This window comes from Physeter macrocephalus, chromosome 16, assembly GCF_002837175.3.
Source record: "Physeter macrocephalus isolate SW-GA chromosome 16, ASM283717v5, whole genome shotgun sequence".
In the NCBI taxonomy this organism is placed as follows: Eukaryota; Metazoa; Chordata; class Mammalia; order Artiodactyla; family Physeteridae; genus Physeter; species Physeter macrocephalus.
The window spans coordinates 42,562,292-42,582,871 of record NC_041229.1 but is presented as its reverse complement, the minus strand read 5'-3'; positions in this window follow the sequence as shown (position 1 = coordinate 42,582,871).

Below are 20,580 nucleotides of genomic sequence, written 5' to 3'. Positions count from 1 at the left end.
ACATCATTAATCATTAGAGAAATGCAAATCAAAACTACAATGAGATATCATCTCACACCAGTCAGAATGGCCATCACCAAAAAATCTAGAAACTATAAATGCTGGAGAGGGTGTGGAGAAAAGGGAAACTTCTTGCACTGTTGGTGGGAATGTAAATTGATACAGCCGCTATGGAGAACAGTATGGAGCTTCCTTAAAAAACTAAAAATAGAATTACCATATGACCCAGGAATCCCACTACTGGGCATATACCCTGAGAAAACTGTAATTGAAAAAGAGACATGTTCCAAAATGTTCATTGCAGCTCTACTTACAGTAGCCAGGACATGGAAGCAACCTAAGTGTCCATCAACAGATGAATGGATAAAGAAGATGTGGCACATACATGCAATGGAATATTACTCAGCCATAAAAAGAAATGAAATTATTTGTAGTGAGGTGGATGGACCTAGAGTCTTCCATACAGAGTGAAGTAAGTCAGAAAGAGAAAAAGAAATACTGTATGATAGCACATATATATAGAATCTAAGAAGAAAAAAAAAGGTCATGAAGAACCTAGGGGTAAGATGAGAATAAAGACACAGATCTACTAGAGAATGGACTTGAGGATATGGGTAGGGGTAAAGGTAAGCTGTGACAAAGTGAGAGAGTGGCATGGACATATATACACTACCAAACTTAAAATAGAGAGCTAGTGGGAAGCAGCCGCATAGCACAGGGAGATCAGCTCAGTGGTTTGTGACCACCTAGAGGGGTGGGATAGGGAGGGTGGGAGGGAGGGAGACACCAGAGGAAAGAGATATGGGGACATATGAATATGTATAACTGATTCACTTTGTTATAAAGCAGAAACTAACACACCATTGTAAAGCAATTATACTCCAATAAAGATGTTTTTATATATATATATATATATATATATATATCAGAAGAAATATAGTATTATTTAAAAATTTGGGCTCTAGAGGTGAGTCCTTGAGGTTTATATCCTGGTTATACTACTTACTAAATATATATGAACTGGAGAACATAATCTAAATTCATTTTGTCCAGGTTTCCTCATTTTTTAAAATGGATTATATCAATCAGGTTCTTAGTCACACACAGCACAACTCAGTCTAGCTAACTAAAGCAAAAAGGTATTTATTAAAGCAGGGTTTGGAAACCTTTTTCTCTGTGAGCCTAAGAGTAAATATTTTAGACTTGTGGGCCAGATGGTCTCTTCTGAGAACACTCAAGACTGACAAAAATATCCACAGACGATATATAAATAAATAGTTGTGCCTATGTTCAAAAAAATCTTTATTTACAAAAACAGGCATTGCCAACCTCTGTTTTCAGAAGACACTGTACAACTCACAGAATCTTGAAGATTTCAGAGTTATAGATGCAGAACCAGAGGCATGACACTAGTTTTAGTGGCAAAAACCACTGAATCACACATTTCACAGGCAAGGCCAATGCTCACAGAAACCACAGCTTGCAGCATTGGACATGGAGCAGAGACAGGACAATATTACTAGAACCCCATCACTATTATGTGATCTAGTTATTGTGCTCTACCTCTTTGCCAGAAAAAATAGAGTCAACTGAACTCTTCCTTATTTATATTATTTTTTTCTGTGAGTGCATCTAATGGAGGAATGTGGGTCATCTGACGTAAAGGAGGTTGGGAAATCAAATATTTGGCTTCTACCTTGGGAAATCATAACTCACAATGGAGAAATTACCAAAATTCAGGAATGGTGCTTCAAATATACTATGGCCACAAAATGGTAAAGATCTGTTATATAGATAGGTATGGAAAGAATATATATCACATAGTATTGTTGTGATAATTAAACATAATATACAAATATTTCAAAACAATATCTGGCATTCTTTGATCTCAAACTGAAGAATTCCTATAGTATTTCTTGTAAGACAGTTCTAGTGGTAATGAACTCCCTAAGCTTCTGTTTGTCTGGGAAAATTTTTATCTCTTCTTCATTTTTGAAGGACAGTTTTTCCAAGCATAGTATTCTTCATTAGGCAATTTTTCTTTTTTTATTTGTTTGTTTTTCCAGCAATTTGAATGTATCACTCCACTTTTTCCTTGGCTGCAAGGTTTCTGCTGAAAAATCCACTAATAGTCTTATGGGGGTTCCTTTGTATGTGACAATTTATTTTTCCCTTGCTACTTTCAAAATTCTAACTCTGTCTTTGACTCTTAGGGAAGAGAAATGCGAGTTGTCATCAGCTTAAGTAGACCGTTATAAATGTAAGATATTTTATGAAATTCCCTAGGTAACCACACACACACAAAATACCTATAGATGGTACACAAAAGAAACAAGGGAACCAATACAAAAAGCTCAACAAAACACAAAGGGAGACATTATGAGAGGAAAAGACAGGCAAAAGAACTACAAGACTAACAGAGAACAATTAACAAAATGACAATAACAAACCATTGCCTATCAATAGTTACTTTACATTAAATGTGAATGGTTTGAACTCCCCAATAGAAAGACATAGAGTGGCTGAGTGAATTTAAAAAAATAAACACAATGATATACTTTCTGTAAAACGTCACTTTAGGTTAAGCATACACATAGGCTGAAAGTAAAGGGCTGTTAAATATTCCATGTAAATAACCAAGAGAAAGGAGGGGTGGTTATACTTATATCAGGAAAAATAAATTTTAATCAAAAACTTTCACAAGAGATAAAGGTGGACATTATATAATGATAAAAAGGTCAACCCACCTGGAAGATATAATAATTATTAATATATATGCAGCCAAAATTAGACACCTAAATATATAAAGCAAACATTATAAGAACTGAACGGAGAACAATAATGGTAGGGTACTTCAATAACCAATTTTCAATAGTGGGAAGAACATCTGGACAGAAATTCAATAAGTTAACAGAGAACTTGAACAGCATTATATACAAATGGACATAAAGAACATATACAGAACATTTCTCCCAACAGCAGCATATACATTTTTCTCAAGTGCACACAGATCTTTCCCCAGACTAGATCTTATGTTATGTCACAAAACAAGTTGTAACAAAATCAAGAAGATGAAATCATACCAAGGAACTTTTCCAACCACAATGAAATGAAACTAGAAATTGATAGAAAAAGGAAAACTGGAAACTCACAAATATGTGGAAATTAAACAATACACACTTGAACAACTGTTGAGTCAAAGAAGAAATAAAAAAGGAAATTAGAAAATACACTGAGACAAATGAAAATGAAAACACAACATACCAAAACTTATGGAGTGCAATTAAAGCAGTACTAAGAGAGAAGTTCATAGCAATAAATCCCTACATTATAAAAGAAAAGCTCAAATAAGCAGCCTATGTTTACATCTCCAGGACCTAAAAAGAGGAGAACAAACTAAGCATAAAAATAAAACAAGAAAGATTAATATAGAAATATATGTAATAGAAAATAGAGAATAATAGAAAATATAATGGAGTCGTTTTTTTGAAAATATTAACAAAAATGACAAATCATCAAACTAAGAAAAAAATAGAGAAGACTCAAATAAAATTATATACTAAAGAAGAGACATTACACTGATGCCACATAAATAAAAAGGATTACAAGAGGCTACGATGAACAATTGTATACCAGCACACTGCATAATCTAGAAGAAATGGATAAATTCATAGAAGCATACAACCTAACAAGACTAAATTATGGAGAAATAGAAAGACTGAACAGACCTATAATTTCTATGGAGATTGAATCCTTAATAAAAAGTGTCCCAACCATGAAAACCTCAGGACTAGATGGCTTCACTTGTGAATTCTACCAAATATTTAAAGAAGGATTAATACCAATCCTTCCCAAACACTTGCAAGAAATTGAAAAGAAAGAAACAGTTCCAAACTATTTTTATGAGGCCAGCATTATCCTGATACTAAAGCAAAGACATCACAAGAGGAGAAAGAGACAAGCCAATAGCCTGATGAATATATATATACACTTATGCAAACATCCTCAACAAACTAGCAAACTGAATCCAACAGAATATAAAAAGGATCATACATCATGACTAAATGGGATTTATGCCTGAAATGCAAGGTTGGTCTAACATATGAAAATTAATGAATATGATACAATACATTAACAGAATAAAGGATAAAAAGCATATAAACATCTCAATAAAAGAAGAAAAAGCATTTTAAATAATTAAAAATCCTTTCATGATAAAACTCTCAACAAACTAAGAAGTGAAAGAATGTACCTGAACACAATAAAGGTCATATATGAAAAGGCCACAGCAAATATTATACTTAATTGTGAAAATAATTAAAGCTTTCCCTCTAAGATAAGGAACAAGGATGCCCACTCTTGCTGATTCTATTCAACAGATTATTGAAAGTCCTAGCCAGAAAAATTAGGCAAGAAAAAAAATAAAAGTTATCCACATCAAAAAGAAAAATGTAAACATCTTCTTGTTTTCAGACAGTAGGATTTAATGCATAGAGAACAGTAAAGACACCATTAAAAAAAAAGAAAAGAAAAAAAAACGCTGTTAGAACTAATAGATGAGTTCAGCAAAGGTGCGGAATACAAAATTAAATACAAAAGTTAGTTTTGTCTATATACACATTGAACTATTTGAAAAGGAAATTGGGAAAACAAATTCTATTTACAATAGCACCAAAAATAATAAAATACTCTGAAATAAATTTAGCTAAGGAAGTGGAAGACTGGTATGCTGAAAATTATAAAACATTGATGAAGACTGGACACTATAAAACTCTTATAGGAAAATATAGGAATAACATGCTTTGACATAAATCACAGCAAGATCTTTTTTGACCCACCTCCTAGAGTAATGGAAATAAAAACAAAAATAAACAAATGAGACCTAATTAAACTTAAAAGCTTTTGCACAGCAAAGGATACCATAAACAAGATGAAAAGACAACCTTCAGAATGGGAGAAAATATTTGCAAATGAAGCAACAGACAACGGATTAATCTCCAAAATATATAAACAGCTCATGTAGTTCAATATCAAAAAAACAAAAAAAAACAATCAAAAAATGAGTGGAAAACCTAAATAGACATTTCTCCAAAAAAGACATACAGATGGCCAAGAGTCATATGTAAAGATGCTCAACATCACTAATTATTAGAGAAATGCAGTCAAAACTACAATGAGGTATCACCTCACACTGGTTAGAACGGGCATCATCAGAAAATCTACAAATAATAAATGCTGGAGAGGGTGTGGAAAAAAGGGAACCCTCTTGCCCTGTTGGTGGGAATGTAAATTGATACAGCCACTATAGAGAACAGTTGGGAGATTCCTTAAAAAATTAAAAATAGAATTACCATATGACCCAGAAATCCCACTACTGGGCATAAACCCTGAGAAAACCATAATTCAAAAAGACATATGCATCACGGTGTTCATTGCAACACTATTTACAATAGCCAGGTCATGGAAGCAACCTAAGTGTCCATCGACAGATAAATGGGTAAAGAAAATGTGGTCTATATATACATTGGAATATTATTCAGCCATAAAAAGAACAAAATTTGGTCATTTGTAGAGAGATGGATGTACCTAGAGACTGTCATACAAAGTGAAGTAAGCCAGGAAGAGAAAAACAAATATAATATATTAACACATATATGTGGAATCTAGAAAAACGGTACAGACGAGCAGCTTTGCAAGGCGGAAACAGAGATACAGATGTAGAGAACAAACATATGGACACCAAGGGGGGAAGGGGGAGGGTGGGATTAATTGGGAGATTGGGATTGACATATATACACTAATCTGTATAAAATACATAACTAATGAGAACCTGCTGTACAGCATAGGGAACTCCACTTCACTGTACAGTAGAAACTAACACAAAATTGAAAACAACTATACCCACCCCCAAAAATAAAGATAAACAAATTGATGAAATAAAGATACAAACAAATGGAAAGACATACTGTGTTCATGGATAGAAAATTTAATATTGTCAAATTGTCCATACTACCAAATGTGATCTATAGATTCAATGTAATCCCTAACCAAATCCTTATAGCATTTTTTACAGAAATAGAAAAAATAACATGCAATTTATATGGAGCCACAAAAGACCAGGAAGAGACAAATCAATCCTGAGAAAAAACAAAGCTGGAAGCATCACACTTCCTGATTTCAAAATACATTACGAAGTTTCAGTAATCAAAGCAGTGTAGCACTATATAAAGGTATACATATAGACCAATGGTACAGATTAGAGGGTCCAAAAATAAAAACCATACATATGTGGTCAGCTAATCTTTGACAAGGGCACCAAGAATACACGATGGAGAAAGGATTGTTTCTTCAATACATGATCCTGCGAAAATTGGATATCCATGTGCAAGAAAATGAAACTGGACCCCTATCTTACACCACTTACAAAAATTAGCTGGAAATGGATTAACAATTTAAATGTTAGACCTGAAACCATAAGAAGGCATAAGGAAAAATTTCCTTGACATTGTTCTCAACAATTATTTTTTGGATATGACACCAAAAACACAGGCAACAAAAGCAAAAATAGACAAGTGAGACTATATTGCTCTACTACATTATACCTGTAGTCAACAATAAGGTACACTTAAAAAAAATCATTAAAAGAGTACATCTCATGTTGTGTTCTTACTATAATAAAATAATATTTGAAAAATACAACAATGCCTGGCACTTGGTGCTCACTGATTTTTAGATATTATCACCCATATCTTCAATATGAATGCAGCCTGGACCAAGTATAATGTGTTCTGAGAAAATGACTGCTCTCCACATCTCCTTCCCCCAACTCATGTACAGTTTTCTCTAGTCCACATATGTGCAGTAAAGATAGATGAAAAGATTAGACATTTGAAAATTTAAAGACATTTAAAGACAATTGAAAACCATGTGAAAACTTTATTTATTGCTAAATACTCTGCTTTCCTGTCTTGCCCTACTCTACAACTCAGTTACAGACCATGTACACTCAGAAGAGTCTTTCATCAAATCAAAAGGAACCAACAAACAAATAATAGAAGTCTTGTTGGGAGAGCTAATGCTCTGTGTATTTCAATCTGTATCTTGGTATTAATTTTTTGTGCATCTCTTTTTCCCTGGCTTACATTGCACCACTTTTTTTTTCACCTTTATTGGAGTATAATTGCTTTACAACAGTGTGTTAATTTCTGCTGTATAACAAAGTGAATCATCTATATAAAAATATATATCCCCATATCTCTTCCCTCTTGCCTCTCCCTCCCACCCTCCCTATCGCACCCCTCTAGGAGGTCACAAAGCACCAAGCTGATCTCCCTGTGCTATGTGGCTGCTTCCCACTATCTATTTCACATTTGGTAGTGTATATATGTCCATGCCACTCTCTCACTTTGTCCCAGCTTAACCTTCCCCCCTCCCCATGTCCTCAAGTCCATTCTCTACATTTGTGTCTTTGCTCCTGTCCTGCCACTAGGTTCTTCAAAACAATTTTCTTTCTTTTTTTTTTTTTTTAGTTTCCATATATATGTGTTAGCATACTGTATTTGTTTTTCTCTTCACCACCATTTTTTGATTTGGAATGTGTTTGATCAGTTTTCTTACTCTACTTTATTTCTGTGATCAAAATCCTCCAAAGAATTTTTACCTCACTCAAAGTAAAATACAGTGCCCTGGAAATGATCAATAGGGTCTTACATGGTTATTTGGCCAGGTTGCCTCTCAGATTTCATCTCCTACAACTCCAGCTGGATCACTCCACTGTAGACACATGGGTCTCCTCACCCTTCCTCCAGCCTCCAAGACACCTCTACCTCAGGTCACTTTACACTTTCACCTTCATTATCTGAGATGCTCTTTGCATATGGCTCCATCATTTCCTCAGAGATTTATTTAAATGTCACTTTCTTATACTTCTCATACTCTAATCCCCTTTTCTTTAAAATAAAAAAAATTAATTCTTAAACTCTAATCATCACTTTAATTTCTCAACCCTCTCCCTAAATAAAATGAAAGCTCTACAAAGCTAGAGAGTTTTGCTTAGTTCATTTTCTCTTGCATACCCTAGAAATGTGTCTGGCAATAGTAGAGTCTCAAAAAGTATCTTTGTAGGTATCAAAAATATTCATCATATGCACAGGCCACAATGTTAAAATGTGGTAGCAATTCATTTTGCATCTATCAGTAGAAATTTAGCAAAATCATGATATTGTTACTTCCTTAATCTTATTTTCAAGTCCATTTAAATTAATAAGCAATCTATTGAAGTAAGCAAGAGATGGCCTCCTTTGTATAAAAATCTTTGCACATTACACACAGGTAAAATTAAATTCCTTAGAATGTCAGTCCAAGATTGTTTTCCAAAATGCCATCTAGTTCCATCCACTTGCACATTTGTCATAAAACACTTGAGAGCAATATTCACAAATATATTAAAGACTCCCTCTGATTACCCTTCTTGTATTTCTCACGAATGAACACACAGACAGGAAGAAAATATTTTCCTTTCAGTCATGGAAAACAGTACAATATTCTCTGAATATGTTCATTTGTTTCGACCTCCTTTGAAGAGAACATACCACTTTCAACATCATAGAAAAGATTCTTTAGGGAAGGACAGGCTGGAGGAGGAGGCAGGAAGGATGCAGCTGAATTTGTCTGCAGAGAGGAAAAATAAAACAGAAAGAGTAATGAGAGTAAAAGCATGCTTGCTGATCACAGATTTCAACAGCGTCATTTCAAAACCTTTAGGGGAAGACTGATGATCAGATTTCCAAACACTTAAGGGGACCCAACACGACTACCTCGTGAGTACAAACATAATGTTATTTTTATTTATTTATTGCTCTTTATTTTTGTGAAAACCTTTTTCTCCCAACTGTAATTTTCAATGTGAAAGTCTTGGAAATTTCTGTCACAGCACTTCTTTTGATATAAATGACACAACCAGGGTATAACCCAGTAATTTCTATCACATATTAGCCTCTGTGATTCCATATGATTTGATTTTCCCTAAGCAGTGAATTTAAACGTTTTTAAAATTTAAATGCTGTTTGAAAGAAATAAAGTAACTTCAAATCTATTTTCACTTTTCCTAAAACAAGTTCAGACTAATTTCTGTACCCCAAAATGACAGACAGGCAATGTGAATTTCTCACTGTATGCTCAGAAGTAATTGCAACAAAGACTATATGGAGCTCAAAGTGGCAATGAAGATATGCAAAAGAGAGTCATACCTTGATTTTCATTTCCTGGTAAATTAAAGGTCCTGCCCATGCACACACACAGCATTGTATTATCACTGCAAGTACTCACAATCTTATCTCATTTAGTTTGTCTACTGCTTGGTTTACATTCTTATTCCTTTGGGCATCACAATCATGAGCTCTGATTTCTCTGAAACTCTGATGATAGATCTTAAAATTCTATTCCTTAATTTCCTCCTCTGACACCCTCTTCAAATTCCATGAACACTTTATCTAGAAAAGCTTTTATATGCACATTCATCTTCAACTCCATCTTTCAAAATTGTTAAAAATTTTAGCTGACTAATTCTCTCCCTACTACAATATATTTACCTCTCTACCACAAGTATTACTTTATAAACACTGTTTAAAATGAAAATACATGTTTTTATGCAAGTACTTTTATTTCAAAATTGAAGGAATCAAAAGGACACTGAACACAAAACTAGAAAACCTGGGTTTGAAGCCCAATTTTCCATTTACTGAGAGATTGGTCTTAATTTTCAAAACTCTCTGAATTTCATCCTACCCATCTGAAACCTGGAAATGATAATAACTGTCCCCTCCGTGTGATTAGAATTCAGTCAACACCACATGAGAAGTATGCAATAGTGGTAGTACATGTGGACAACAGAGTGGGAAAGAATCCCCTCTTCTTATGTCATTATATGAAATGAAGCTATTGAAATGATGGATTATTTTCATGTATATTTGTACATTTTAAAATTACATACACACACACACATCTCTCTATCCATCATCTATCTGTATTTTTTTAAGAGGGAATAATTGTCAAGTATTTTCCCAGACGCACTTAATCAATACATCTTCATTTGCCAAGTCTTATTTCCAAAATTTTGGGACTGATTAGTCAAGACCTGATAGCATGGAAGCCAAAGCAGTCACTCCAGTGGATGTTTTAGAAATCTACTGTGCCTCAAAGTAAGACCTTGAAACCCTGGGTTGAGGGGCATCTGGGATATGACCTATAGAATTCTCTCAAGCCATACATGTCCAATTTCTCCTGTGTAAGTTAAATCTAATAAGAAATCTGGCAGTCGTATTTCCAGCCTGCAAAAAATGTTTTCAAAATGAGATCTATGACATAGTGCTTTACTGGTTATGACAAGTAACACATTACTGCTCTAACTGAAATGGCAAATGAGAATATACAGTGATTAAAAATATATAGACCAGCATTATGGAAAAGATAACTATACTTAATAATTTGGGCAGAAAAAACCCTAATATTGACAAGATTAGGGTATATGTGTTTTTGTTTTTGTTTTTTGGCTGTTCCACGTGGCTTGTGGAATCTTAATTCCCCAACCAGGGATCAAACCCTGGCCATTGGCAGTGAAATCGCCGAGTCCTAACCACTGGACCGTCAGGAAATTCCTAATATATATGTGCGTTTTAATGTTTGTACTTTGTCTCTGCAGAGTACTGAGGCACTGATTCTGATCAGCTTACTAATATGAAATGCATTCTCTCCAGCCCCTGTGATAGTGTCATTTTTGCAGCTTTTGGTCTTTTCTAAAGTCTTTACTGACACTACATGACTTTATCCAAAAGTTTTCGTCACTGTGAGAACATTGGGTTTTATGCATAGAGATATAACAAGGTTTTCCATGGGAGGAGGAAGTGAGGAAATAGAGCTGTATATTAAGAGTTAAACTGTAAAAGCCAATGCTGAATAGCTCACAGCAGATGTGCAAGATGACTTTCAAGGGACAGAATATTTCCCCAGGCATAAAAAGATTCACTAACACGTCTAACGCAAATTTAAAGAAAAAAATGCATAACAAAAAGCTTATTGGAAACAGAATAAAAGGGGAGGCATGGTCCATGTCTGCATACAATTAGTGTCTAGGAGAGAAGCCACCTTAGTTAAAGGTCTTTAACTCTAATGATCCCACCACCCCATCGATCCCCATTGTGAGATTGCACAGGTTCATATTTAATACAGGCTAGGCATTGTCCTAAGTATTTCACATACTGCATCATACATGAGATAAGTTACTATTATCACTCTCATTTTACTAACGAGCATATTAAGATTTAGAGAAGTTAAATAATTTGTCTAGGCTTCACAGCTAGTAATTGCTCAAGCTGAGATTTGATGGCTGATTGAGAGAGCATTTGCAGTATACTATATTATTTAAATTTTGTCCAGTGCCAATTAATTTTCATTCAGTCTTCTTGTTCTCCTTCCATGTTCATAATATGATTTTGTGGATAATTCTTGGCTTTTTAACACCTTTATTCTAGACATAAGTATTCCAGGTTTTGTTTTGTATCTAGTATAAATTAATAGAGTGGCATTCTCATTTGATATATCAATCACATAGGCATGGTTACTAGGTGGCTTCTAGGTACAGATGGGTTTGTTCTCAGTATGGTTCTAAAAACCAGACAATTGGATGAAACTAGGTTTTTAGGCCTGCATATTTAGCAAATATGATCTAGTCATTTAATTGGGTCAAGTGGTTTTCCAAGAGAGGAAAACTAAGTAGAAAATTAAACTAAAAAATGGGTTAATTGCTCAGATTTGAGTCAGAAAGAAAGGATAAAGAGAAATATAGAGGGCTAACTCAACACAGCATGGAAGAAAAACTTATCTGGAGACTGAAGACTAACCAGTGTAGGTCTTTCTTGTGACATACTCATTTTGAATCTTTGTTTTGTTCATGCTCTCTATCTCTGTAATACAAAGAAGAACATTTTGGTTGGTTCTCATTGAAATCCTATTAATTGACTTTACCCCTAAAATATAACAGCATGCTAGTAAGAGATAGGAAACTAATAACTATTAAAGCCTTAAAGGTAACCCTGCAGACTCACAGCAGAAGCAAATTGATTAGGAAGCACAATTTTTATGCCTGTTACTATGTCCTGGGACATTTGGTGTGAGAGACAAGAAAAAGCCTCTGAGGAAAGAGATGGAAGAGACTTTTTATGTCTCTCAGCCAAGAAATAGATCCATTTTTCTGCTTTAGGCCATGAATGTATATATATCAACTCTCACTTGAACAGCAAGCCAGTTTAGGCTCCAACCAGTATATTCACAAGAATTCTCAAGCATTTTCCTTTCAGTTCTTGAATATTATTTTTTAGCAGATTAGCAATTAGAAATAAAAGGAAAAGTAGTGTGAACAACAAAAATAAACTCTACGAGTAATATAAACTTAGAAAACAGCATCTTAACACTTTTAGGATTGAACGCTGGACAGTTACAGGGAGATGATGAGCTAGAGATGGTTAGAATTGGTTTGATACCAGGAAAGAAAAGAGAAAGGGGACATTTACTCTCCACTGGATGGAAATAAGATCACTGGGTAATGTCCTCACAATTAACAGAAAAATATGCTCTTCTTACATTATCATGATAGATTACATTATTCATTATTATAATCAGGTTATTATGATGGGTTTGGGGAATAATGGACTAGGAGGGGAACTCTTTTATACTACTGTGAAGTATGTTTGTGTTTGAGGGGGGGCAGGGAGGAATCTATATATTAAACAAGAGTTGATTTGTGTGAACTTCTTGGGATATCACATCACCTACACAAATGGCATACAGTCAATAAAACACCACAACATTAAACACTGTATAAGAATGAACCATGGCATCAAAAGATATTTTAAGTTCAAATTCTGCTACTAATATGACATATGGCTTTGCATAAGTAACTACATCATATTTTTTTCATGTGAAAAATATTACACTTCATAACAATGCGTAAGTGTAGAAGAAGCAAATGTCTCTATCAGAAGCCATTATGGTAGGTACTGCAGGGAACTCCAAAGAAAAAGCACCCACAAAACGAGGGAGCAAAAATGATCTTAATTCTACAACTTTACAATTATGAAAACTCTGCTGGTAGAAGATGTTTTTAGAGGGATATATGTGTGTGTTCATGTGTATATGTAGATGTATATATACATGCAGGGGTCCCTAAAGCAGTGCATTTAGAATGGATAACATGAAAGATAAAGGATAAAATTTTTAGAAATCACTTAAGAAGATTTTATCTGTGTATTTACTCATTTTAGAAGAGGTTCAGTAATGTATTTTTGTTTCTATTGTTATTATTATATAGTAGTAGCATTAGTATTTTCAAGAAAGTAGAGTGAACAAGAGGTTTAGAATGTAGCTGTATTCAGTTTAAAAGGTAGAACACTTCTGTTTTTTACATATGACAGATGACCTAAAGCTTCATTTTTAATAGTGTTTTCACACCTGTCTATTCCACATGCATAGGTTAGGCCCTACTGTAAGTGCAGTACCAAACTGCAAGGCATATATCAAAAATTTTCAAAATGTAGTAGGTACTGTGATATAGTTTTCACTTGCAAATAGGCTCTTTTGAAAAGTAGCCAAGGCATGAACAACCCTGTTTTCTTAAGGTGTAATTCACATGAGTTAAAAGAAGGATGAATAGAGCCCACTGCTTTATTACATTCTACTAGATACCTTTAAACATGATGAAAGGCTTTTACACCCCATGAGTTCAAGTCTCAGTTTTCTGTTGAAAGAGTAATTTATTTTTGATTATTCACTTACTAAAACAAATGCATTTGAAACACAGAGGAGATATGGATCAGCTCTCTGCAGTATCAGTGGAATGGATATTTACCAGACATTCTGATCATAAAAAAAATCCATATTCCTTTGTTCTGAGTATGATAAGGGAAAGTTGATGCCAATTTTTCCAGCTGAAATCAGCAAGTAGCAGCTTAGAGGAGAAACTAGCAAGTTACTTTTCAAATTTAATAGTAAGCCAACAGTGCAGAGCTTTATAACCCAGATAGTTGTTTGTCTTTAGACACATTTTACACTTATCCTGGTATATGATTTCTGTCAGACTCTAAGCCTAATGGTCAGGCACATCACATATCTGAAAATGCATGTGGAAAACAGTTTTTAAAATGACTACCATGTATTTTAATAGGATTAAAGCTTCAGAGAAGCAAGCCAAGTAAATGGAAGCTTCCAGCCTGGGCAAGTAGGTCTTACTCAATGAGATCAGTAGATAAATTTATAATGCTACTGAGATTAATTTGGAGAAGTGTCCTGCCTCTCCCCCTTTACTTCCAGTATCTACATTATAAGATAGTTCTTCTTTATTAAGGAGAAAACTTCTTACAGAAAAGACCTACAAAGTTGAATCTTGCCATACAGTGCTACTTTACCTTACTGTTTGATTTTAGTCTTGTTTCTCAATGCTCTACATCTCAGAATTTTCATATTAAGAACTCTGTGTCAGGTTGGTTGTGAGAATTAGCTGATAGAATGTAGATGAATCACCTGGGACAATATGGCACCAAATATGTGCTCATTCAATGTTGGCTTCTGCCGTCCACTTGCACCTCTATACTTTGAAATTTCCAGAAGGCACCACAATCTTTCTACTGTGGTCTTCCTAGGGGGAGAAGCATATAGTTTCTTGCCTTATATATTCAGCATCATTTATGGATTTATTATTTTCTGTTCGATCCATGCAAGCAGGTGCCGATAAAACATCTTTTGAGAAAGCATACGGAATATATATAAATATAACACTTGGATCCAGTTCTGAGGTTTTGTTCCTGCAGGGTTTCAGAAGGTAAGTGAAAAACATACTCTCTTGCATCAAACAGAGTCTTTGAGAAGAAGAAAATCTGTAAGAACATTCGAAGAGAAAACTTGAACTACAGCATCTGAACCCAAATAGAGAAAAACAGGGGGAAATAAAACTCTCCTACTTAAACAGGTTTGAAATCTATTCCTTGTGTTTAAAGAATTCACAGTTGGAAACAGACTAGAATAGTGATTGCCAGGGCTTGGGGGTGAGGGAAATGGAAAGATGTTGGTCAAAGGCACAAACTTCCCTATCTTAAGATAAATAAGTTCTGAAGATCTAATATACAGCATGGTGACTATAGTTAGCAATACTGTATTATATACTTGAAGGTAGTCTAAGAGAACACATCTTAAATAGTCTCATCATACCCATACAAAAAAATGGTAATTGTGTGATGGGATGGAGGTGTTAGTTAACTTTATAATATATTTTCAATACATACATATTTCAAATCATCACCTTGCACACTTTGAACTTACACAAGGTTGTATGTCAACTATATCTCCACAAAGCGATTAAAAATAATTCAGAATTCAGAGTTGAATTAGTCCTTATGAAATTATCCAAATTAAAAATACTTAATTTGTCAATGAGATGTCCAGGCATTTTGTGAGATGCAAAACTTACTAAACTCCTTATAATATATCTGCCTGCAATATTGCTTTACCAAATACTGTGGATGCTTGTAAATTCCTGGATGGTTGGGTAAAATACCTTGACACGATATGTGAGGATTGGGAAAAGAAGAGACAATCTTGATACCTAACATATGGAATTAATGAGCCCAACTGGAATTCCTTATAATGCCACCATGTCCATCTTAATTTTTATAGTCCCTGTATAAGTAGATTTTATTATTACCTCTTTTCAGGGATGAGGCTCTTGAGGCTCTGATAATTTAAGTATTACTTTCCAGTTTTAATGAGAAATAATTGATATACTGTATAAGTTTATAAGTTTAAGACATAAATTTGAAGTATACAGCATGATGGTTTGAGTTACATATATTTTAAATAATTACCATAATAGGTTTAGTTAACATCCATCATCTCATGTAGCTACAATAAAGAGAAAAGAAAAAAATTCTCTTTGTGATGAGAACTCTTAGTATCTACTCTCTTAATCTTCTTATGTATCATGCAGCAGTGTTATCTATAGTCATCATGCTGTACATTACATTACATCCCTAGTAGTTATTTATCTTATACTGGAAGCTTGTGCCTTTTGGCCACCTTCCTCTGAATTTCACTAGTTTTAATCAGGTCACATGCATAAGTGAAAGAAGCTTGGAATCAAAATAATTTTCCATTATCTAGTGTTCTTTGAACTTAATCCATAAACAAAAAGTTAAATATTTTTAAAAGCTAACTTTATCTCTCAGTGTCTTCTGTGATAACTCCATTATCAACTGCATGTTCACAAGAAATCTTATAATTCCTGATGCATGAGAGGAAGAGACTAAAGCTATCCTCTGAGGTGTAACCATAGCTTTACCATGGAAGACCTGGGCTGTATTTTTATACCATGCATAGAAGAAAAGGTGAGAAAGGATAAATATATCCTGCTGTTGAAAGCTGGACTCAGGAGACTTTGCATTTCTTTTACCAACTGTTATAGCCAAACTCACATTTTCTTATACTTTATGCCTATACATGATTCTTTTTTCTGTTTTTATTGTCTTCCATTTTCTGTTAAAGGAACTTCTATTCATCCTTATTTAGTATTGACTAAAATGACATCATCTGGATGGAGTCTTCCCTGTTTCTACCAGACTGTTATTAGGAAAAAAAATACTGCTTTGTTACACTAATATTTTACAATATTTTTATTATAGTACTTTGTATGTTGTAATCTAGTTGCTAGTGTGTTTTATATCTGTTTTTCTACTTTAGTCAATCAACTTGAGAAATAATTCTGCAACACATAATAAAATTTATAATTTTATGAATATGGCAAAACGATCATAATATATTATGTAAAACATACATAATTTAGATAGGGAACAGTCTAAAAAATACCACAAAAATATTTATAACTGTAACCACTGAGTAACTGAGTAGTAGGATTTGGGGTGGTAATTTTCTTTTTGCTTATTTGTTTCCCTAATTTTTCAACACTGGTTATATTACTTGCATCTTGAAAGTGAGAGAAATTATTCTTTACCAATTATATAAAAGATGAACCACCATATAATTTATGATGACCAGCTGTTCTCCATCTCTATGGAAGACTGAATTGAAAGAAAGCAAGGAAGAAAGAAAGGAAATAAGAAAGAAAGAAAGGAATCTCAGAAGGAATTTAAATAATATATAAGGAAGACTTTTCTGACAGTGAAAACTGTTAAGTACTATACCAGATTATTAATGGAATGAAGAAATATTTATTAAAGCCTTATAAAACTGGCCTGGAGTAATTTTCAAATTGGCATGTGTGCAAACAGGACGATGTTTAGGTTGACTTTTAAAGGTCTTTTGCAGTGCTTTGCCTTTATAGTATGATGGATTTTGTAGGAATAACACCTATTTCTCATATGACACTAAGTGACTCATTCAAGACTTTCCAGAAGCCAAAAAGCCCTATCTCCAGTTCTCTACTGACATGTAGTTTTTATTTTCTAAATCTCCAAGTTGGAAAACATATTTCTTAAATGTAGGCACTGGGATTTGAGCAATCCCTTAAAGCTCTTATGTTTTGAATTCCCAACTCAGATCAAATTCATTTTATGTTTTTCTGAATGCATGTCATCTCTGAGAAACAATTTTTCCTCTTTAAAATCTAACCTTTCCTCTTCCTGTGTTCCACTTTGATTTCCCCTACTGGCAAGCTCAGTTTTAGCGATGATCTTTTAGCCCCTGGTTTCTCATTAACTTAGATGATGACAGTGAATGTGCTGTCACTTACGGCAGAGAAAATTGAGAAGATGAGTAATTAGATGGTCTGGAAAATTTCCTATCTCAAATTTACTTCACACTATCCATATTGTTTGTTATTCTTCCTTTGATTAAGTATTATCCAAGATTGAATTGTTCATACTATTCTCCCCAATTTAATTAATGTTGCCTTGATTGACTAATGTACAATTTCATTTTTTCCAACATATAATTTCCCATCTAAGAAAACACATGTCAAAAGCCTTAAGAGGCCTTATTCTTCCATGGCTCAATCATAATATTTTTTTGTTAACTACTTTTGTTTTTTCAGAATCACTTGAATGTAAGATACATGGAAGAAAACAATTTTTAAAATAGGGTAAACATAACATTTGCTTAGAAAAAAAATGTTTTGAATCTCGTCTCTTTAGAGAATTTAGAGTAGGTACATCATTATCTTTATCCCCTTGGTATTTTCTATCATTAAAAAACAAACATGCTTTGCCTTTTTTTCAAGGTGAGATAGAAAAAGACACAGAGGGATTATTTTCTTGAAAGTTAATTCAGAAATCACAGTTTTAATGGAATTTATTCATTCATTCATCACAGTCTTTATGATTTTTAAGAACTAATGTATCTGGAGTTAGATACATCATCATACTTTTATCATATCTAATTATTTTCCAAATTCACAGGCTTATGCAGGAAATCATTTGACCAAACTAGCAGTCATCAGAGCACTGGCATTTCTTGAATAAAAAAGTATAGAAAACGTGCCAGGCACTGTGCTAGGCAATAAAGATACAGCAGTGAAAAATACAATCAAGGAGGTATGAATGAGGTATACAAAAGAAGGAATAAGAAACCATAACAGAATGTGATAAAACTGGGGTACAATAAGACTCTATGGAGCATCTAAGAGAGAGGGAAAATGTATATTTGGGGAATGTCCTTAGAGGAAATAAAAGTATACTGAGACCTGGAAAATGAGTAACAGCCAATAATGCGAAAAAAAAAGGCAAAGGGGTGGGGGCAGGAGAGTGAAACTCCACAGACAGAGCAAAAGTGTGTGAAGGAAGACTGCAGGTGGTTTTGTGAGAGTGTGTGATGTGGATCACTGGACCAACATCATTGGCATCACCTGGGAATAACGTATTATATATGCACATTCTCCAGCCCCATCCCAGATCAAATGAATCAGAAACCCTAGAATGGAGCCTGGCAATCTGTGTTTTAACAAGCCCTCCTTGTGACTGTTACACCAGCTGAAGTGTGAGAACCACTATGTACAAGGAACTCAAATTAAATTAGCAAGATTGTACAGAATGATCAAAAGTAGCCTTGCAAAATGAGAGATAAGAACCTGAAAGTATTAAATGGATAACTAATAAGAACATGATATATATAAAAAAATAAATTAAAAAAAATTTTAAAAAAGAATCTGAAAAATCATGACCTTATCTCATGAAGAAAATGATGACCACAGAAAATTTATAAGGAGGAGAGTGACAGCCATCCATTCACATCACTTCCTTTGAGGAGCTTTCCCTGACCTACCTTATCTTAAGCAGCCTATTGGCCACCGTTTGTTCACACCACAAGTTTATTTGTGTCATAGAACTCATACCTTCCTTATACTTTCTCATTTGTCTATTTTTGTTTGTTTAGGTCTGTCTTCTTTCGTTGAAATGTAAGGTTCTTGGGGAGAAAGCCATTGTCTGTCTTGTTCTATATTGAATTTCCAAAGCTTAGAACATTGCTTAGTATATAGTAAACACTCATTGAATGTTTGTTGAATGAATAAATCAATGTATAAGTTACTAGGGATGAAGAGGTGAGAAAGAAAGACCCAGGTCCTGATCTCATGGAGCTTACTTTCTGGCTTACAGTATTATATTTGCATTTAGATAGCATTTAGATTGCTGTAGGGTGACTGGGGGAAAAGCTGGAGACAGGAAAACTAATTTGGATGCTGTTGCTGCCATCAGTGTCAGAGGTAACAGTGACCTCTAATAGAGAAATGCCATCGGGGATGGAAAGGAATAAAACTTAAAATACAGTTAGGAGATAGAATCAGGAGTCTTCTGTGATTGATAAAATATAAGAGAAAGGAGTCAAGGTATGGAGGATTGGATTCTGGCTTAAGCCACTGAAAGACAGAAACTGTTTTGTGGAGAGATGGAACAGAGGGGAAGAGGCAAGCAAGTTACAAATATTATAGGGGGCATACTTATATTAAATATTTATTGCAAATCTAGGTGGGTGTATTTCCATTTGGTAATAAAATACAGCACAAAATTAAGAGCTTGTTGGTGAAGTTGCATGTAATAATCAACACAAATTCCTTAATAGACAAGTAGATAAACTGAACACTGAAAAAATTAAATTCAGTTTACTCAGTGACTTCATTCACTAACAAAAAGACATTGGGTTCCCAAGAGTCTTGTACTTGTGTATCTTTTACATAGGAAACTATGGGATATCTAGGAAATTTTTGTCACTATATTTAAGAATAATTGCCTCCATGTACATGAGAGGTATGTGAAGAAGAATGGGAGATTTTGCCAAGTACCCTATTGTTTAAGTTTAGATATTACTAAACTATATTCCTCAGCTTGAATATCCCCCCTCAAAACCCATAACAAATGGGTTTTTGTTACAGTGAGAGCCTTAAAAAGTAGAAAGTAGGGCTTCCCTGGTGGCGCAGTGGTTGCCCGTCCGCCTGCCGATGCAGGGGAACCGGGTTCGTGCCCCGGTCTGGGAGGATCCCACATGCTGCGGAGCGGCTGGGCCCGTGAGCCATGGCCGCTGAGCCTGCGCGTC